This window comes from Oncorhynchus kisutch, linkage group LG4 (assembly GCF_002021735.2).
Source record: "Oncorhynchus kisutch isolate 150728-3 linkage group LG4, Okis_V2, whole genome shotgun sequence".
Classification (NCBI taxonomy): domain Eukaryota; kingdom Metazoa; phylum Chordata; class Actinopteri; order Salmoniformes; family Salmonidae; genus Oncorhynchus; species Oncorhynchus kisutch.
Window position 1 is genome coordinate 82182285 of NC_034177.2, and position 20069 is coordinate 82202353.

The window sequence follows — 20069 nt, forward strand, 5'->3', positions numbered from 1 at the left end:
TGTAGTTTATGTGTCACACTATTTCTGTGTGTTGTAACTGAAAGAGGGAGTGTTGCAAGTATTCTACGTACAACAGTATGTAATGGTTTAGAAAGCATGCCAGGTTTCAACTGTTTGGGCTACATTGTGCAATAAATGTGTACTTTTTCAAATTTCCTAGTAGTGGCAAGGTACAAACCGATCGGCCGCAACATACTTTGTTATGAGAAAAACAATTTTTGGGATGTCTCATGGTCTGACAAACACCTCTCTGGCTCTGCCACCTTTCACCCCAGATGTCTCATGGTCTGACAAACACCTCTCTGGCTCTGCCACCTTTCACCCCAGATGTCTCATGGTCTGACAAACACCTCTCTGGCTCTGCCACCTTTCACCCCAGATGTCTTATGGTCTGACAAACACCTCTCTGGCTCTGCCACCTTTCACCCCAGATGTCTTATGGTCTGACAAACACCGCTCTAGCTCTGCCACCTTTCACCCCAGATGTCTTATGGTCTGACAAACACCGCTCTAGCTCTGCCACCTTTCACCCCAGATGTCTCATGGTCTGACAAACACCTCTCTGGCTCTGCCACCTTTCACCCCAGATGTCTTATGGTCTGACAAACACCTCTCTGGCTCTGCCACCTTTCACCCCAGATGTCTTATGGTCTGACAAACACCGCTCTAGCTCTGCCACCTTTCACCCCAGATGTCTCATGGTCTGACAAACACCTCTCTGGCTCTGCCACCTTTCACCCCAGATGTCTTATGGTCTGACAAACACCGCTCTAGCTCTGCCACCTTTCACCCCAGATGTCTCATGGTCTGACAAACACCTCTCTGGCTCTGCCACCTTTCACCCCAGATGTCTTATGGTCTGACAAACACCGCTCTAGCTCTGCCACCTTTCACCCCAGATGTCTTATGGTCTGACAAACACCTCTCTAGCTCTGCCACCTTTCACCCCAGATGTCTTATGGTCTGACAAACACCTCTCTAGCTCTGCCACCTTTCACCACAGATGTCTCATGGTCTGACAAACACCTCTCTAGCTCTGCCACCTTTCACCACAGATGTCTCATGGTCTGACAAACACCTCTCTAGCTCTGCCACCTTTCACTGCAGATGCTGAAGTGCGACACCAGCAGATGTAGTGGAATGAAATGCATCCAACACAAAACATGCAGATATCTATGGCCTAAACTGATGGATTTTGATGGGGATTGCTTTGTTATGTAACTTAGATTGACGCACCGGTGCATCAATCAACTCTAGGGGGTTAAGAAAAAAAATTCTTTACCATAAGCCGCCTCCAACGTCGTTTAAGAGAATTTGGCAGTACATCCAACTGGCCTCACAACCGCAGACCATGTGTAACCAAGTCAAACCAGGACCTCCTATTTCCAGCTTCTTCACCTGCGGGATCTGAGACCTGGTCTGAGACCAGCCACCAGATGAAAATGAGGAGTAAAACTGTTTGTCATAAAGTGCTTTTGTGGGACACACAGAAAGTGAGAATTTGTCACACAAAAAGTGTTTGAAGTGGAAATTAGGCTGGTCTGATGTGTAAAAATATAGGACATTATTGCTTTCTTCACCCATATTTAATTTTTGCTTACAAAAGTAGGGTGTAGTTCCAGTAGTTAACTACACCACTACATAGCAAAAAAATGATTAACTACTGAAAACACTACCAATATTTGAATTTAGTTAAACTACTATCAAGCTACTGAAAAATGTAATTAAATTACTAGTTAAATGCAGTTCACTGCTCCCCAAAACTGTACGAGAACATACAGTGCATTCGGAAAGTCAAAGGGTCTGAAAACTTTCCGAATGCACTGTATACAATTATACAAATCATATATGAATAACTGTATGGTGCAGAGGTGTATATATACACACAAAGTCACACACACATCTGGATCTGGTAATAGTTCATGTTGACTCAGCTCCAAGAAATGAGAGGAGAATTTTAACAAGAATTCAGCAGTGCTCAGTTTAGTAGTCTCTTTCCTGTCAGGATACGAGAAGCAGATTGTTTAAAAGCAATATTCACTATATTCCCTTTTTTACTGACAGTCACCATAGTGGCCCAGTATGTCAAACTGACAGACAGTCACCATAGTGGCCCAGTATCTCAAACTGACAGACAGTCACCATAGTGTCCCAGTATCTCAAACTGACAGACAGTCACCATAGTGGCCCAGTATCTCAAACTGACAGACAGTCACCATAGTGTCCCAGTATCTCAAACTGACAGACAGTCACCATAGTCTCCCAGTATCTCAAACTGACAGACAGTCACCATAGTGTCCCAGTATCTCAAACTGACAGACAGTCACCATAGTGTCCCAGTATCTCAAACTGACAGACAGTCACCATAGTGTCCCAGCATCTCAAACTGACAGACAGTCACCATAGTGACTTGACATTTACAGTATAGTACATTGGGATTTACAGCATCGTACATTGACATTTACAGCATAGTATATTGGGATGTACAGCATAGTACATTGGGATTTACAGCATAGTACATTGACATTTACAGCATAGTACATTGACATTTACAGTATAGTACATTGGGATTTACATCACAGTACATTGACATTTACAGTATAGTACATTGACATTTACAGTATAGTACATTGACATTTACAGTGTAGTACATTGACAGTATAGTACATTGGGATATACAGCATAGTACATTTATATTTACAGTATAGTACATTGACATTTACAGTATAGTACATTGACATTTACAGTGTAGTACATTGACATTTACAGTATAGTACATTGGGATTTACAGCATAGTACATTGACATTTAGAGTATAGTTCATTGGGACTTAAAGCATAGTACATTGACATTTACAGCATCGTACATTGACATTTACAGCATAGTATATTGGGATGTACAGCATAGTACATTGGGATATACAGCATAGTACATTGACATTTGCAGCATAGTACATTGGGATTTACAGCATAGTACATTGACATTTACAGCTTGAGTACATTGACATGTACAGTATAGTACATTGGGATTTACAGCATAGTACATTGACATTTACAGTATAGTACATTGACATTTACAGCATAGTACATTGACATTTACAGTATAGTACATTGACATTTACAGTATAGTACATTGGGATTTACAGCATAGTACATTGGTATTTAGAGAATAGTACATTGACATTTACAGCATAGTACATTGACATTTGCAGTATAGTACATTGACATTTACAGTATAGTACATTGGGATTTACAGCATAGTACATTGACATTTACAGTATAGTACATTGGTATTTACAGCATAGTACATTGACATTTACAGCATAGTACATTGACAGCATAGTACATTGACATTTACAGTATAGTACATTGACATTTACAGTATAGGACTTTGGGATTTACAGCATAGTACATTGACATTTGCAGTATAGTACATTGGGATTTACAGCATAGTACATTGACATTTACAGTATAGTACATTGGGATTTACAGCATAGTACATTGACATTTAATTTATAGTAAATAGGGATTTACAGCATAGTACATTGGGATTTACAGCATAGTACATTGACATTTACAGCATAGTACATTAGGATTTACAGCATAGTACATTGGGATTTACATCACAGTACATTGACATTTACAGTATAGTAAATTGACATTTTCAGTATAGTACATTGACATTTAAAATATAGTACATTGGGATTTACAGCATAGTACATTGACATTTACAGTATAGTACATTGACATTTACAGTATAGTACATTGACATTTACAGTATAGCACATTGACATTTACAGTATAGTACATTGACATTTACAGTATAGTACATTGGGATATACAGCATAGTACATTGACATTTACAGTATAGTGCATTAACATTTACAGCATAGTACATTGACATTTACAGCATAGTACATTGACATTTACAGTAGAGTACATTGGCATTTACAGCATAGTACATTGACATTTACAGCATAGTACATTGACATTTACAGTATAGTACATTGGGATTTACATCACAGTACATTGACATTTACAGTATAGTACATTGACATTTACAGTATAGTACATTGACATTTACAGTGTAGTACATTGACAGTATAGTACATTGGGATATACAGCATAGTACATTTATATTTACAGTATAGTACATTGACATTTACAGTATAGTACATTGACATTTACAGTGTAGTACATTGACATTTACAGTATAGTACATTGGGATTTACAGCATAGTACATTGACATTTAGAGTATAGTTCATTGGGACTTAAAGCATAGTACATTGACATTTACAGCATCGTACATTGACATTTACAGCATAGTATATTGGGATGTACAGCATAGTACATTGGGATATACAGCATAGTACATTGACATTTGCAGCATAGTACATTGGGATTTACAGCATAGTACATTGACATTTACAGCATAGTACATTGACATGTACAGTATAGTACATTGGGATTTACAGCATAGTACATTGACATTTACAGTATAGTACATTGACATTTACAGCATAGTACATTGACATTTACAGTATAGTACATTGACATTTACAGTATAGTACATTGGGATTTACAGCATAGTACATTGGTATTTAGAGAATAGTACATTGACATTTACAGCATAGTACATTGACATTTGCAGTATAGTACATTGACATTTACAGTATAGTACATTGGGATTTACAGCATAGTACATTGACATTTACAGTATAGTACATTGGTATTTACAGCATAGTACATTGACATTTACAGCATAGTACATTGACAGCATAGTACATTGACATTTACAGTATAGTACATTGACATTTACAGTATAGGACTTTGGGATTTACAGCATAGTACATTGACATTTGCAGTATAGTACATTGGGATTTACAGCATAGTACATTGACATTTACAGTATAGTACATTGGGATTTACAGCATAGTACATTGACATTTAATTTATAGTAAATAGGGATTTACAGCATAGTACATTGGGATTTACAGCATAGTACATTGACATTTACAGCATAGTACATTAGGATTTACAGCATAGTACATTGGGATTTACATCACAGTACATTGACATTTACAGTATAGTAAATTGACATTTTCAGTATAGTACATTGACATTTAAAATATAGTACATTGGGATTTACAGCATAGTACATTGACATTTACAGTATAGTACATTGACATTTACAGTATAGTACATTGACATTTACAGTATAGCACATTGACATTTACAGTATAGTACATTGACATTTACAGTATAGTACATTGGGATATACAGCATAGTACATTGACATTTACAGTATAGTGCATTAACATTTACAGCATAGTACATTGACATTTACAGCATAGTACATTGACATTTACAGTAGAGTACATTGGCATTTACAGCATAGTACATTGACATTTACAGCATAGTACATTGACATTTACAGTATAGTACATTGGGATTTACATCACAGTACATTGACATTTACAGTATAGTACATTGACATTTACAGTATAGTACATTGACATTTACAGTGTAGTACATTGACAGTATAGTACATTGGGATATACAGCATAGTACATTTATATTTACAGTATAGTACATTGACATTTACAGTATAGTACATTGACATTTACAGTGTAGTACATTGACATTTACAGTATAGTACATTGGGATTTACAGCATAGTACATTGACATTTAGAGTATAGTTCATTGGGACTTAAAGCATAGTACATTGACATTTACAGCATCGTACATTGACATTTACAGCATAGTATATTGGGATGTACAGCATAGTACATTGGGATATACAGCATAGTACATTGACATTTGCAGCATAGTACATTGGGATTTACAGCATAGTACATTGACATTTACAGCATAGTACATTGACATGTACAGTATAGTACATTGGGATTTACAGCATAGTACATTGACATTTACAGTATAGTACATTGACATTTACAGCATAGTACATTGACATTTACAGTATAGTACATTGACATTTACAGTATAGTACATTGGGATTTACAGCATAGTACATTGATATTTAGAGAATAGTACATTGACATTTACAGCATAGTACATTGACATTTGCAGTATAGTACATTGACATTTACAGTATAGTACATTGGGATTTACAGCATAGTACATTGACATTTACAGTATAGTACATTGGGATTTACAGCATAGTACATTGACATTTACAGCATAGTACATTGACAGCATAGTACATTGACATTTACAGTATAGTACATTGACATTTACAGTATAGGACTTTGGGATTTACAGCATAGTACATTGACATTTGCAGTATAGTACATTGGGATTTACAGCATAGTACATTGACATTTACAGTATAGTACATTGGGATTTACAGCATAGTACATTGACATTTAATTTATAGTACATAGGGATTTACAGCATAGTACATTGACATTTACAGTATTGTACATTGACATTTACAGTGAAGTACATTGGGATTTACAGCATAATACACTGACATTTACAGTATAGTACATTGGGATTTACAGCATATTACATTGACATTTACAGAATAGTACATTGACATGTACAGCATAGTACATTTACAGTATAGTACATTGGGATTTACAGCATAGTACATTGACATTTAATTTATAGTACATAGGGATTTACAGCATAGTACATTGACATTTACAGTATTGTACATTGACATTTACAGTGAAGTACATTGGGATTTACAGCATATTACATTGACATTTACAGTATAGTACATTGGGATTTACAGCATAGTACATTGACATTTACAGTATAGTACATTGGGATTTACAGCATAGTACATTGACATTTACAGTATAGTACATTGGGATTTACAGCATAGTACATTGACATTTACAGCATAGTACATTAGGATTTACAGCATAGTACATTGGGATTTACATCACAGTACATTGACATTTACAGTATAGTAAATTGACATTTTCAGTATAGTACATTGACATTTAAAATATAGTACATTGGGATTTACAGCATAGTACATTGACATTTACAGTATAGTACATTGACATTTACAGTATAGTACATTGACATTTACAGTATAGTACATTGGGATATACAGCATAGTACATTGATATTTACAGTAAAGTACATTGGGATTTACAGCATAATACACTGACATTTACAGTATAGTACATTGGGATTTACAGCATATTACATTGACATTTACAGAATAGTACATTGACATGTACAGCATAGTACATTTACAGTATAGTACATTGGGATTTACAGCATATTACATTGACATTTACAGTATAGTACATTGGGATTTACAGCATATTACATTGACATTTACAGAATAGTACATTGACATGTACAGCATAGTACATTTACAGTATAGTACATTGGGATTTACAGCATAGTACATTGGGATTTACAGCATAGTACATTGACATTTACAGTATAGTACATTGGGATTTACAGCATCGTACATTGACATTTACAGCATAGTATATTGGGATGTACAGCATAGTACATTGGGATTTACAGCATAGTACATTGACATTTACAGTATAGTACATTGGGATTTACAGCATCGTACATTGACATTTACAGCATAGTATATTGGGATGTACAGCATAGTACATTGGGATTTACAGCATAGTACATTGACATGTACAGTATAGTACATTGGGATTTACAGCATAGTACATTGACATTTACAGTATAGTACATTGACATTTACAGCATAGTACATTGACATTTACAGTATAGTACATTGACATTTACAGTATAGTACATTGGGATTTACAGCATAGTACATTGATATTTAGAGAATAGTACATTGACATTTACAGCATAGTACATTGACATTTGCAGTATAGTACATTGACATTTACAGTATAGTACATTGGGATTTACAGCATAGTACATTGACATTTACAGTATAGTACATTGGGATTTACAGCATAGTACATTGACATTTACAGCATAGTACATTGACAGCATAGTACATTGACATTTACAGTATAGTACATTGACATTTACAGTATAGGACTTTGGGATTTACAGCATAGTACATTGACATTTGCAGTATAGTACATTGGGATTTACAGCATAGTACATTGACATTTACAGTATAGTACATTGGGATTTACAGCATAGTACATTGACATTTAATTTATAGTAAATAGGGATTTACAGCATAGTACATTGGGATTTACAGCATAGTACATTGACATTTACAGCATAGTACATTAGGATTTACAGCATAGTACATTGGGATTTACATCACAGTACATTGACATTTACAGTATAGTAAATTGACATTTTCAGTATAGTACATTGACATTTAAAATATAGTACATTGGGATTTACAGCATAGTACATTGACATTTACAGTATAGTACATTGACATTTACAGTATAGTACATTGACATTTACAGTATAGCACATTGACATTTACAGTATAGTACATTGGGATATACAGCATAGTACATTGACATTTACAGTACAGTGCATTAACATTTACAGCATAGTACATTGACATTTACAGCATAGTACATTGACATTTACAGTAGAGTACATTGGCATTTACAGCATAGTACATTGACATTTACAGCATAGTACATTGACATTTACAGTATAGTACATTGGGATTTACATCACAGTACATTGACATTTACAGTATAGTACATTGACATTTACAGTATAGTACATTGACATTTACAGTGTAGTACATTGACAGTATAGTACATTGGGATATACAGCATAGTACATTTATATTTACAGTATAGTACATTGACATTTACAGTATAGTACATTGACATTTACAGTGTAGTACATTGACATTTACAGTATAGTACATTGGGATTTACAGCATAGTACATTGACATTTAGAGTATAGTTCATTGGGACTTAAAGCATAGTACATTGACATTTACAGCATCGTACATTGACATTTACAGCATAGTATATTGGGATGTACAGCATAGTACATTGGGATATACAGCATAGTACATTGACATTTGCAGCATAGTACATTGGGATTTACAGCATAGTACATTGACATTTACAGCATAGTACATTGACATGTACAGTATAGTACATTGGGATTTACAGCATAGTACATTGACATTTACAGTATAGTACATTGACATTTACAGCATAGTACATTGACATTTACAGTATAGTACATTGACATTTACAGTATAGTACATTGGGATTTACAGCATAGTACATTGATATTTAGAGAATAGTACATTGACTTTTACAGCATAGTACATTGACATTTGCACTATAGTACATTGAAATTTACAGTATAGTACATTGGGATTTACAGCATAGTACATTGACATTTACAGTATAGTACATTGGGATTTACAGCATAGTACATTGACATTTACAGCATAGTACATTGACAGCATAGTACATTGACATTTACAGTATAGTACATTGACATTTACAGTATAGGACTTTGGGATTTACAGCATAGTACATTGACATTTGCAGTATAGTACATTGGGATTTACAGCATAGTACATTGACATTTACAGTATAGTACATTGGGATTTACAGCATAGTACATTGACATTTAATTTATAGTACATAGGGATTTACAGCATAGTACATTGACATTTACAGTATTGTACATTGACATTTACAGTGAAGTACATTGGGATTTACAGCATATTACATTGACATTTACAGTATAGTACATTGGGATTTACAGCATAGTACATTGGGATTTACAGTATAGTACATTGGGATTTACAGCATAGTACATTGACATTTACAGTATAGTACATTGGGATTTACAGCATAGTACATTGACATTTACAGCATAGTACATTAGGATTTACAGCATAGTACATTGGGATTTACATCACAGTACATTGACATTTACAGTATAGTAAATTGACATTTTCAGTATAGTACATTGACATTTAAAATATAGTACATTGGGATTTACAGCATAGTACATTGACATTTACAGTATAGTACATTGACATTTACAGTATAGTACATTGACATTTACAGTATAGTACATTGACATTTACAGTATAGTACATTGGGATATACAGCATAGTACATTGATATTTACAGTATAGTACATTGACATTTACAGTATAGTACATTTACATTTACAGTATAGTACATTGACATTTACAGTATAGTACATTGACATTTACAGTATAGTACATTGGGATATACAGCATAGTATATTGATATTTACAGTATAGTACATTGGGATTTACAGCATAGTACATTGACATTTAGAGTATAGTACATTGGGATTTACAGCATAGTACATTGACATTTACAGTATAGTACATTGGGATTTACAGTATAGTACATTGACATTTACAGTATAGTACATTGGGATTTACAGCATATTACATTGACATTTACAGTATAGTACATTGGGATTTACAGCATAGTACATTGACATTTACAGCATAGTACATTAGGATTTACAGCATAGTACATTGGGATTTACATCACAGTACATTGACATTTACAGTATAGTAAATTGACATTTTCAGTATAGTACATTGACATTTAAAATATAGTACATTGGGATTTACAGCATAGTACATTGACATTTACAGTATAGTACATTGACATTTACAGTATAGTACATTGACATTTACAGTATAGCACATTGACATTTACAGTATAGTACATTGACATTTACAGTATAGTACATTGGGATATACAGCATAGTACATTGATATTTACAGTATAGTACATTGACATTTACAGTATAGTACATTTACATTTACAGTATAGTACATTGACATTTACAGTATAGTACATTGACATTTACAGTATAGTACATTGGGATATACAGCATAGTACATTGATATTTACAGTATAGTACATTGGGATTTACAGCATAGTACATTGACATTTAGAGTATAGTACATTGGGATTTACAGCATAGTACATTGACATTTACAGTATAGTACATTGGGATTTACAGTATAGTACATTGACATTTACAGTATAGTACATTGGGATTTACAGCATAGTACATTGACATTTACAGTAGAGTACATTGGGATTTACAGCATAGTACATTGACATTTACAGCATAGTACATTGACATTTACAGTATAGTACATTGGGATTTACAGCATAGTACACTGACATTTACAGTATAGTATATTGACATTGACAGTATAGTACATTGGGATTTACAGCATAGTACATTGACATTTACAGTATAGTACATTGGGATTTACAGTATAGTACATTGACATTTACAGTATAGTATATTGGGATTTACAGCATAGTACATTGACATTTACAGCATAGTACATTGACATTTACAGCATAGTACATTGAGATTTACAGTATAGTACATTGGGATTTACAGCATAGTGCATTGACATTTACAGCATAGTACATTGACATTTACAGCATAGTACATTGACATTTGCAGTATAGTACATTGGGATTTACATCACAGTACATTGACATTTACAGCATAGTACATTGACATTTACAGCATAGTACATTGACATTTACAGTATAGTACATTGACATTTACAGTATAGTACATTGACATTTACAGTATAGTACATTGGGTTTACAGCATAGTACATTGACATTTACAGTATAGTACATTGCAAACTCCGTTCCACAGAAATCAGAGAATCACTGGTTTTCATGTGTGTGTTTATCTGAATGCCTGTTTATGTTTGTGTGTGTGCAGTTTTATATCTTTATGTTTGAAGCTAGAAATGTGGCAAAAGGTCGCAAAGTTCAAGGGGGCCGAATACTTTTGCAAGGCACTGTACAAGTTCCACCTACCGGACGGCACGGAGGAGCTAGTGCCATTTGCTTATTGCTTATAGCGCCATATTGCTTCACGAGACTAACCTCTATCCAATCCTCTGGAGTGTCTAGGGGTAGAAGCGAGGGGTCGATTTGGGATTGGCTTAACGTCAGTCTGACCTTAAACTTGACAGAACAGGTTGAGATAAGTCAGTTAGAGTTGGGCTGCCTGTGATGTGAAGCCTGTCGGAAAGTTGTTAACAGCTGTTTGTCTTTCTGCAGGTTCAAGGTCGTGCTGCCTGGGTAGCCTCGCTCACAGACCCAACCCCAGCCCTTAGTGCCAGCCTTAACCCCAGTCCTCAGCCACAACCCCAGCCCTCAGCCCCAACCTCAGCCCTCAGCCCCAACCCTATCCCTAGTCCAGCCCTCAGCCCCAGCCCTCAGCCCCAACCTCAGCCCTCAGCCCCAACCCCATCCCTAATCCAGCCCTCAGCCCTCAGCCCCAACCCTCAGCCCCAACCTCAGCCCTCAGCCCCAGCCTTCAGCCCCAACCTCAGCCCTCAGCCCCAACCCCATCCCTAGTCCAGCCCTCAGCCCCAGCCCTAGCCCTCAGCCACAAACCCAGCCCCAACCCCAGCCCTCAGCCTCAACCCTCAGCCCCAACCCCAGCCCTCAGCCCCAACCCTCAGCCCCAACCCCAGCCCTCAGCCCCAACCCCAAACCCAGCCCTCAGCCCCAACCCCAGTGCCCAACCCTCAGCCCCAGCCCTCAGCCCTCAGCCCCAACCCCAACCCCAGCTCTCAGCCCCAACCCCAGCCCTCAGCCCCAACCCTCAGCCCCAACCCCAACCCCAGCCCTCAGCCCCAGCCCTCAGCCCCAACCCCAGCCTCAGCCCCAGCCCTCACCCCCAACCCTCAGCCCCAACCCCAGCCCTCAGCCCCAACCCTCAGCCCCAACCCCAGCCCTCATTCCCATCCCCAGCCCTCAGCCCCAGCCCTCAGCCTCAGCCCTCAGCCCCAACCCTCAGCCCCAACCCCAGCCCTCATTCCCAACCCCAGCCCCCAACCCTGAACATAATTCAACATTTTTGTTTGTTTGAGTCAAAGTTTCCACATAGTTTAAATTTTTCAAACAGGCTTGTTCATTATTTAATTTAATTTTACGAAATAGCCCTCAGCCCTCAGCCCCAACCCTCAGCCCCAACCCCAACCCCAGCCCTCAGCCCCAACCTTCAGCCCCAACCCCAACCCTAGCCCTCAGCCCCAACCCCAACCCCAACCCCAACCCCAGCCCTCAGCCCCAACCCTCAGCCCCAACCCCAACCCCAGCCCCAACCCCAGCCCCGACCCTCAACCCCAGCCCTCAGCCCCAACCCTCAGCCCCAACCCCAACCCCAGCCCTTAGCCCCAACCCCAGCCCCCAACCCCAGCCATCAGCCCCAACCCCAGCCCTCAGCCCCAACCCCAGCCCCAGCCCTCAGTCCCAACCCTCAGCCCCAACCCCAGCCCTCAGCCGCAACCCCAACTCCAGCCCTCAGCCCCAACCCCAGCCCTCAGTAATAAAAAAGACTGTACATTATCTGTGAACAGGGTCTATTTGAGCCATTTAAACCAGCCTGAGCAGCACTTGTGGTGTTCACAACTTGGCAATTGTCCCACTTACATTCTCCCTCTTCCCACCAGGTCCTCTGATTAGCTAGATTCACCAGAGAGGAGTGTGGAATGTGGACCAATGGCTGCTCAGGACCAGAGGTAACAGTAGGTGGGGTACGGTTCCAAAACAGTGATTGGTCAGAGGTCCCAAAAATGTCCCTAAAGTCACATTGGCTTACAATAGTGGTTCAGGGGTGGAGAGGGTTGTGTGTGTACAGTACGTCAGCATGTGTTTGTGTCTGTTGGTGTGTGTGTGCGTGCATGTGTCTCATACTAAGGTGGTGGTCCTCTGTAGCTCAGTTGGTAGAGCATAGTGTTAGTAAAGCCAGGATAGTGGGCTCAATTCCCAGTACCACACTTACCTTAAAAAAAAAAATATATATATATTTGTCACATACACATAGTTAGCAGATGTTAATGCGAGTGTAGCGAAATGCTTGTGCTTCTAGTTCCGACCATGCAGTAATATCTAACAAGTAATCTAACACTAACAATTTCACAACAACTACCTTATACACACAAGTGTAAAGGAATGAATAAGAATATGTACATAAAAATATATGAATGAGTGATGGCCGAAAGGCATAGGCAAGATGCAGTTGATGGTATAGAGTACAGTATATACATATGAGATGAGTAATGTAGGGTATGTAAACATTATATAAAGTGGCATTGTTTAAAGTGGCTAGTGATACATTTATTACATACATTTTTACATTATTAAACTGGCTAGAGTTGAGTCAGTATGTTGGCAGCAGCCACTCAATGTTAGTGATGGCTGTCAAACAGTCTGATGGCCTTGAGATAGAAGCTGTTTTTCAGTCTCTCGGTCCCAGCTTTGATGCACCTGTACTGACCTCACCTTCTGGATGATAGCGGGGTGAACAGGCAGTGGCTCGGGTGGTTGTTGTCCTTGATAATCTTTTTGGCCTTCCTGTGACGTCGGGTGGTGTACGTGTCCTGGAGGGCAGGTAGTTTGCCCCCGGTGATGCGTTGTGCAGACCTCACTACCCTCTGGAGAGCCTTACGGTTGTGGGCGGAGCAGTTGCTGTACTAGGCGGTGATACAGCCCGACAGGATGCTCTCGATTGTGCATCTGTAAAAGTTTGTGAGTGTTTTTATGCACACGAGGCTGTAAATCGCTTAGCCTACTGATACTGCCCTAACAGAAAAAACATGTTTTCACATGTGGAAAATCACAGAAAATCATGTTAAAACGTGTTTTTGTTATCACATGTTGCTTTACATATTGCCACCTTTTATCACATTAACTTCACATGATCACATGAAAACATGTTTTTGGAACAATTCACGTGATCGCGTGAAATTCGTGTGGTTTTTTCATAAGGGTGTATATACTGCATTACATGTTGACAATGCTGATAATAAGGCCATTATCAATGCAATTTATTTTACTACTGATATCATTACTGCAAAACATTTATATAGGAACACCTACATTGATGAAATGCTGCTTCCAGCTATAAACTAGGGGTGAGGGAAGTGTTGCATATTTTTCTCAGAACTTCAAGGGTGAGAAGATGCACATGACACAGTGAGAGAGAGAGAAAGCACATGAGAGAGAGAGAGAACGCAAGACAGAGAGTGCGAGAGAGAGAGTGCGATAGAGAGACAGAGGGCATAGACAGCCGTTAGGAATGCAGCAGCTGTCTAGTGGGATGGGTGTAGCTGTGACACTCAGCACATTCCTCTAGTCTATGAGCCCACCACTGCGAACAAACGTAACCACACCACAGCGCTGCATTTCAATAGTTTGAAGCTGTCTCCTTGCCCTGTTTCCTCTCCTTCATCGCACTGATCTGAAAGCACAGGATAGGGCAAAGGAATACAGAAAATGCATAGAGTTGTTGTTGCCTGCCCTGTCTTTTCGGACAAGTGAAGGAAAAGAGTTAAGGAGACAGGAGAGGAAGCCACATTAGACTATTGAGATGCAGCCCAGAGTCTCTTCTTTCATTACCCAGTTCCCCCCTGACCCTGAAAATAACCCACTACCACCACTTGTGTTTATCAATGCATACTGTTACACAACTGATGGCACTGTTGAGTGTGTAGTGCTACAATGGCTTAATTTGCAGCCATTTTTATTTCAATATCATATCCTTTCTGGGTAACAATTACGTACCTTACTGCGATTGTACATTTTTGACCATTTTAATTGAAAACAAAGTCAGCTTTTTAGCTAAGAGTAATTTCTCAAGCAATAATTTTTATAGGACTATCTAGGAGTTTGTGGGGGAAATGGGAAACTAGCTACTATTGGTAGAAAGCTTTGGAACTTTCTTTCTTATTCGTCCTTTAACTTATTTACCACCTTGGGGTGTCATCAGGCAGACCAAAACTCTATCCCACCAACACAGGCTGTCTTTTCAAACAGCTCTTGCACTAAAAGGGCATTATAATAATTCTCTCAATTTCACAGGATCCTATCCATTGTCCTGGGTGGTGGACCAAACAGAGGATCTGCTTCGGGAAAGTCGTATTCCTGGTTGTAATGTTGGTGAGTTGACGTTGCTCTTATATCCAATATTTCCTCCCCTCTGTATGTAATAAAACTTAAGATTTCCTGGGGTAACGATGTAAGAAATAATACATAAAAAAATAGATTCCTAAGAAAGCGAAGCGAGGCGGCCATCTCTGTCGGCGCCGGAAGAGGCCCCAGCCGGCGACCCAAAACAATGGCGCCGCAGAAGGGGCAGATGGAGCGGTCTTCTGGTCAGGCTCCTCCGTAGACGGGCACATCACTTACTGCTCCCGAGTATACTACTCGCCAATGTCCAGTCTCTTGACAAAAAGGTAGACGAAATCCGAGCATCAGAGAGACATCAGAGATTGTAACGTTCTTTGTTTCACGGAAACATGGCTCACTCGGGATAAGTCATCAGAGTCGGTACAGCCACCTGGTTTCTTCACGCATCGTGCTGAAAGAAACAAACATCTCTCTGGTAAGAAGAAGGGCGGGGGTGTATGCCTTATGATTAATGAGACTTGGTGTGATCAAAACAACATACAGGATCTCAAGTCCTTTTATTCACCTGACCTAGAATTCCTTACAATCAAATGCCGACCGCATTATCTACCAAGAGAATTCTCTTCGATCATAATCACAGTCGTGTATATCCCCCCCAAGCAGGCACTTCGACGGCCCTGAAAGAACTGCATTGGACTCTATGTAAACTGGAAACCAAGTCCATTCTGAAAACAAGGCTCCCTAAATTTGATCAGCATATCGAATGCGCGACCAGGATGGCAAAACCCTGGATCATTGTTATTCTAACTTCCGCGATGCATACAAAGCCCTCCCCTGCCCTCCTTTCGGGAAAATCTGACCACAACTCCATTTTGTTGCTCCCAGCCTATAGACAGAAACTAAAACAGAAAACGCCCGTGCTCAGGTCTGTTCAACACTGGTCTGACCAATCGAAGCCCCAATAGGTCCACAGACGACACAATCGCAATCACACTGCACACTGCCCTAACCCATCTGGACAAGAGGAATACCTATGTAAGAATGCTGTCCTTCGACTACAGCTCAGCATTTAACACCGTAGTATCCTCCAAACTCGTAATTACGCTCGAGACCCTGGGTTTCGACCCCGCCCTGTGCCACATGGGTCCTGGACTTCCTGACGGGCCGCCCCCAGGTGGTGTGGGTAGGAAACAACATCTCCACCCCGCTGATCCTCAATACTGGGGCCCCACAAGGGTGCGTTCTCAACCCTCTCCTGTACTCTCAGTTCACCCATGACTGTGTGGCCATGCACACCTCCAACTCAATCATCAAGTTTGCAGACGACACTACAGTAGTAGGCTTGATTACCAACAACTACGAGACAGCCTACAGGGAGGAGGTGAGGGCCCTCGGAGTGTGGTGTCAGGAAAATAACTTCACACTCAATGTCAACAAGACAACGGAGATGATCGTGGACTTCAGGGAACACCAGAGGAAGCAGCCTCCTATTTACATCGACGGGACAGTCGTGGAGAAGGTGGAAAGGTTTAAGTTCCTCGGCGTACACATCAAGGACAAACTGAAATGGTCCACCCACACAGACAGCGTGATGAAGAAGGCGCAGCAGCGCCTCTTCAACCTCAGGAGCCTGAAGAAATGCGGCTTGTCACCAAAAACACTCACAAAATTTACAGATGCACAATCGAGAGCGTCCTGTCGGGCTGTATCACTGCCTGGTACGGTAACTGCTCCGTCCACAACAGTAAGGCTCTCCAGAGGGTAGTGAGGTCTGCACCTGTGTTTCATGTCCAGGACACCTACACCACCTGATGTCACAGGAAGGCCAAAAAGATAATCAAGGACAACAACCACCCGAGCCACTGCCTGTTCACCTCGCTATCACCCAGAAGGCGAGGTCAGTACAGGTGCATCAAAGCTGGGACCAAGAGACTGAAAAACAGCTTATATCTCAAGGCCATCAGACTGTTAAACAGCCATTACTAACATTGAGTGGCTACTGCCAACATACTGACCTATCTCAAGCCACTTTAATAATTAAAAATGGGATGTAATAAATGTATCACTAGCCACTAAAATATGCCACTTTATAGTGTTTACATACCCTACATTACTCATCTCATATGTACAGTTGATGTCAGAAGTTTACATACACCTTAGACAAATACATTTCAACTCAGTTTTTCACAATTCCTGACATTTATTCCGAGTCAAAATTCCCTGTCTTAGGTCAGTTTGGATCACCACTTTATTTTAAGAATGTGAAATGTCAGAATAATAGTAAAGAGAATGATTTATTTCAGCTTTTATTTATTTCATCACATTCCCAGTGGTTAAGAAGTTTACATACACTCAATTAGTATTTGTTAGCATTGTCTTTAAATTGTATAACTTGGGTCAAACGTTTCAGGTAGCCTTCCACAAGATTCCCACAATAAGTTGGGGGAATTTTGGCCCATTTCTCCTGACAGAGCTGGTGTAATTGAGTCAGATTTGAAGGCCTCCTTGCTCGCACACGCTTTTTCAGTTTTCTATAGGATTGAGGTCAGGGCTTTGTGATGGCCATTCCAATACCTTGACTTTGTTGTCCTTAAGCCATTTTGCCACAACTTTGGAAGTATGCTTGGGGTCATTGTCCATTTGGAAGACCCATTTGCGACCATGCTTCAACTTCCTGACTGATGTCTTGAGATGTTGCTTCAATATAGCCACATAATTTTCTATCCTCATGATACCATCTATTTTGTGAAGTGCACCAGTCACTCCTGCAGCAAAGCACCCTCGCAACATGATGCTGCCAACCCTGTGCTTCAGGGTTGGGATGGTGTTCTTCGGCTTGCAAGCCTCCCCCTTTTTCCTCCAGACATAACGACGGTCATTATGGTCAAACAGTTCTATTTTTTTTTCATCAGACCAGAGGACAATTCTCCAAAAAGTACGATCTTTGTCCCCATGTGCAGTTTCAAACCGTAGTCTGGCTTTTTTATGGCGGTTTTGGAGCAGTGGCTTCTTCCTTGCTGAGCAGCCTTTCAGGTTATGTCGATATAGGACTCGTTTTACTGTGGATATTGTTACTTTTGTACCGGTTTCCTCCAGCATCTTCACAAGGTCCTTTGCTGTTGTTCTGGGATTGATTTGCACTTTTTGCACCAAAGTACGTTCATCTCTAGGAGACAGAACGGGTCTCCTTCCTGAGCGGTATGACGGCTGTGTGGTCCCATGGTGTTTATACTTGCATACTATTGTTTGTACAGATGAAAGTGGTACCTTCAGGTGTTTGGAATTTGCTCCCAAGGATGAACCAGACTTGTCTACAATTTTTTTCTTGAGGTCTTGGCTGATTTCTTTTGATTTTCCCATGATGTCAGGCAAAGAGGCACTGAGTTTGAAGGTAGGCCTTGAAATACATCCACAGATACACCTCCAATTGACTCAAATTATGTCAATTAGCCTATCAGAAGCTTGTAAAGCAATGACATAATTTTCTGGAATTTTCCAAGCTATTTAAAGGCACAGTCAACTTCGTGTATGCAAACTTCTGACCCACTGGAATTGTGATACAGTGAATGATAAGTGTAATAATCTGTCTGTAAACAATTGTTGGAAAATTACTTGTGTCACGCACAAAGTAGATGTCCTAAACTATAGATTGTTGTCATCAAGGCAAAGGGTGGCTACTTTGAAGAATCTAAATTCTAAAATATATTTTGATTTGTTTAACACTTTTTTGTTTACTACATGATTCCATATGTGCTATTTCATCGTTTTGATGTCTTCGCTATTATTCTACAATGTCGAAAATAGTACAAATAAAGAAAAACCCTTGAATGAGTTGGTGTGTCCAAAATTTTGACAGGTACTGCATATAAAACACAACAAATTACATTTTTGACTGCACTGGGCCTTTAATAAGTTATGTAAGTTATGTCTAATTCTATGGGCCATGATCTAGTTCTCCAGAGGGTATATATACAAAAACACTGCTTGAAAACCAACGGGCACTGGGCAGACAAAACATCTTAGAATCAACATGGATAGTAGAAAAGTTAGTCTACACCAGAACCATAGACACATAATGTTCTAGAGAGGGACAATATTCCACTTGTTGCAACAGTCATATCGACTGAAGCTGATAGGAAAAGGCCTACCACAGCCGAGAGAGTGTTTGTTTTAAAACC